The following is a 4,401-nucleotide window of genomic DNA, read 5'->3' as shown; positions in this document are numbered from 1 at the left end:
GAGATGGGCAAAAGGAGGTGTTGGAAATGAAAATAATTGCTGCAGTGTCCAATCATATTTTACTGGGTTACATGAGTGACATTTGCTCAGACAAGGGTGCCCTTGTCCTGCCCAGGATGTGGCAGAATAGGGGCATCTAACAGTTGGATGATTCAAATACTTCTCAAGGGGAAAGAGTTCGTGTCCGCAAATGGTTGGCCAAATGCCTATGATGTAACATACCTCCGCTGCTTCGTCCCAAAGGACCCAGTTAGTAATAGCTGAAAGACAAATGTTAAAAGCAGCTTCTGTGCTGGACTGTCTTGCCTGCCTGACTAACTCTGAGAGATATAAAGTACAGGATAAATCTACCTTTACACAACTCATATGGAAATGGGTGGGAGCAGGGAACAGGGTCTGGAAAGAACTGAGATTGCAGTGGGCATTATTTTTTCCCCTTATGTCTTAATTAAAAACATCAGGGTTTGACTCTTTCTAAGGCAGAGGGGTCCACGTCACAGTTTAGCCCAACGTGGCCAAATCTGGCAGCTAAAGCTGTGCAGTCGAGCCTTCAACATCTGCCTTTACCTGCCGCACCCCCACCCCCCCAGCCCTTATCACATCTTCTCCTCTGCAATGGAAGGGGGGAGGGAAAAGAGAGGAAAATGCTTATGGGTTGGAAACTAGAACTACAGTTTTAATGGAATTATAATGATAACAGTGGAAATATTTAGAAAGTAATAACATATATACAAATACATGAGACCCCACTCTTCAATGACTGTATGTCACCACAAATGCAGAGCAGACACGAGGGAATGGAGTCACATCTAGGAGCGAGCTGGGCTCAGGAACTGGCTTGAGGAATGCATGGATCTGAGATTAGGAGCGACCAGACAAACAATGTTCTTACTGGACGTTGGCCATCACAGAAGAATGAGACCCTCATGAACTCTCAAATTTATACCAAGTATGACATATCTGGGATGGAATACTCTGTTGGTCGGTTTAGAGTAACCCACCCTATTCACCCCTCCTCGCAGGTGCAGCTCCTTTTCTGCCAGCTTGAGGATGGCCTTTGTTGAGTATAAGCATTGGCCCTTTTGCATAGCAATGCCCTGTGTTATCAATTTAGAGAACACTACCATCTCAAAAGCATGCAGTTAGCTTTCAGAAAAATGAAGTTACCTATGGCAACTGAGTTAGTCACAAAACTGGCTCTAATTTATCTCAAATTACAACAGTTCAGAAATATGAATTGTGAAAGGAGGGTATCTGAAGTGTTCTATTTAATACTACCATCGCTACACCCTGGTGAAGCAGATGAAAAAATAGTATACGGTGATTTGGAAAGCAAAAAAGAATAATCAGTTTCATTCACCTAGTTCTGCTCCCACCAAAGCTGAACATGTATCAGGGCTGAGGGGGAACACAGAGGCTAGCAGTGTGCAGCTTTTAAAAATCCAAATCTTTAAAATGCTTTATCCTTTGTACATTTAATATTCCATGAATGACACATAGCAATTTCCTAACCCCATATCTCAGATTTTTGAAACTTGACAGAACATAGACATCTCTCCCCAGAAAGCCATAACTTGTTTGGATCAATGAGAGCCATGCATGCCCACCATAATTAAAACTGAAATAGCAATACAGATCAATGCATCTGGACTACCAAGTATTTGAAACACCCTTTCTCTACCACACACACTTTTTATCAACCCAATACTATGTTTGTATTATTCATAGAAAAAATAGAATCCAATTGAGGATCTCTTTTGAGGTAACACGAATCAGAAACATGAGCACCACAAATCCACCCCTGTACAGGAATGGGCAAAGAAAACAGAAACCAGCTTTTCCTTTCCTGCTTGGTGAGAATTCCTTTGTGTCAGTTCTTTTGCTCCAACTGCAAGCTCCCCAGCCTGCATTTAATGCTGAGCTGTGAGCTAACACTTCTTCTGTGGTGGCTATCATCTCTTTACCAGCAATGCAGCCCCCATACTTCAGTTCTGCAGCTGAAGACTGAGGTGTGTACCTCATTTTGAGTTTTAGGCTAAAGGCAGACTCTTTCACAAAGGCCTTGAATAGACGAAGACCTTCACCTCAAAGTACGTGATACCATGAACTGAAGTGCCTTGGTGGCTTATGCAGGTGTTTAAGCTATTTGCCAGCTCAGAGGCTGGAGAAACAGAAGGTGCAAACAAAACTTGGCTGCTAGCTACGCTGCAAACACCTGGCAAACAGCGTTAGCAAGTTCCCTTATGACTTCTGAAGAGTATATCATTAATACTTAAAACATAGCTCAGTCATAGTACTGTTCTTTGATCTATTTTGTGAAGAACTCAGTTACAGAAACAGCTGGGCTGCTGAGAACCATCCACAAATAATGCCCTATTTTCATCTCTACCTAACCCAAATATGAATGTGAAATTTCCCAATTAAAATGCTGCTTGTTTTCATTGCTTGCACTGGAAAGCTAGCAGTAGCTGAGTGTTGATTCAATTGCCATCACATTAATGCCATCTGTCCCTGCACAGGGAGTTCAGCTGAAATTCAGCTATAATTTGTTTTCCATTGTAGTTTATTGTGGAAGCTGCTGAACAGAGAAGTTAGCTATGCAGACCACATGAAGGTAATTTTGTCTCATGGAAAGGCCTTTCTGATTAGCACATTCCTTTCAAAGAAAACATCATTAAAGTCAGATTTCTGTATGTGGGAAATAATTTATTAGCAATCAAAGCAATCAAGACAGAAGTTATAAGCCTGGTTATTCCTACTTAGCATATGTATGAAATTAGGAATTAGAGGATGCTGTGTTTGCTCTGAAGAGCTGGCAAGGACAGTAATCCCTAGCTCTCCTGCTGTTGGAGTCAGCTCTGCTATTGTACAGCTGCAAAGAGTTACTACATATAATATCCTTATAAGCTAGCAGTTGACTTGCCCCGATGCAAAGGCAATCACCAATTTTCAAGTTCAATGGGTCTTTAATTCTTGAGATTCCTAAAGACAGACTTAGAATAATGTAGTGAAGCATACTATCTTGGGAGTAAATATAACTGTTTATGAAATGATTACCAGACCTCTTACTGAGATTTCTCTGTGACAGTGGATGTTTGATATCCACTTACATAGTTTATACGCAGTCACTATTTTTCCAACTGGAAAAACATTCCATTTTGAGGTGGTATTCAGCCATTTATATCCCACTGAAGTTGACAGAATTTGAGGAAGTACTTGGTGCTAAGCATGGACACAAGGTCACTATGACCAAGTGCATAAGTAGATACAGGACAGTCCTCCTACAGTTACGATTACTCCAAAGGAATGCAGTTTCAGATGCTAATACATACCTACTAAATAAAGAACTGAACTAGATCCAATCAACCTGTTAAAAATAGCTGCAGTTATTTTAAGTTATTGAAGTTTCTCTTCACAGAACTTGTACCACATACTGTAGGAAAAGTTCTTTATAATTAGCTATGTGCTTTCTGGCAAAAGGGAAGAGAGATGATTTTCTTAAAAGTGGAGCTGCCCCTTTGGAAAAGCAGGAATCCTTACAATAGAACTGTGTGGGCTTCAGCACAATTGCCTGAAAAGTGATCACATTATTTTTGCCAGCTGTGTTGCAGGCTCCATTGTACAGTATCACAATTCATATGTTTTTAATTAGAGTGGCAAGACTGAAGGAAGGAATTGGCTAGTGTAGATCATGTGTGTCAAAGTGGCAACAATTCTGTTTCAGACACTTTCAGCCCTTTGAAATGTTGCTCTTTTAAGACATTTTGATGACATTTTTTGTCTCATTTAATGAATTTTAGAAGAGTTATTGTATTCATTGAATTGCTATTTTCTCCTAAAGGTATATGTTGAGAACACAATTAGAAACATTACTGCTTTACAAGAGGAGATTTGGACATCTTCTGCTCTGTGACCCAGTGGAGGATATTAATTTCCTTCTGCTGCTGCTACAGGGCCAGCCACTACTGGTGATGGAGGCTCACAGTCCAGCAGGCCACTGCTTTCTCCTCAAAACACACCCCAACCACAGAGCTGGATCTCTAGTACTAGTATTTCCACAGATGAAGTCTTATTTCCCTCATGAAGTACTACTAAAGATTCAGCAGTTAATTTAAAATTACTAAAATGGCAAAGTTAATCAGTTCTGATCAGTTCAAGAGAGTAACAACTAGAGAAACAAACATATTCAAATACATTGAACTCTGGACAACTTCCCTCTTTCTACCATTCTGACCCATGCAATTTTTCACGTGGAAACTCCAGCAGGAATTGTTAGAGAAGGAAAAGGTGCCCTTTTTCAGATGGCTTTCCTATTGTAGATGAAATTTTAGCAGGAAACGAATTGGAATTCAGAAGGCATTGATGGGACTTTATATCTTCTCTGGCTGAAAAAATTGATAT

The sequence above is a fragment of the Cuculus canorus genome, chromosome Z, assembly GCF_017976375.1.
Source record: "Cuculus canorus isolate bCucCan1 chromosome Z, bCucCan1.pri, whole genome shotgun sequence".
Classification (NCBI taxonomy): Eukaryota; Metazoa; Chordata; class Aves; order Cuculiformes; family Cuculidae; genus Cuculus; species Cuculus canorus.
This window is presented reverse-complemented; position numbering follows the sequence as displayed.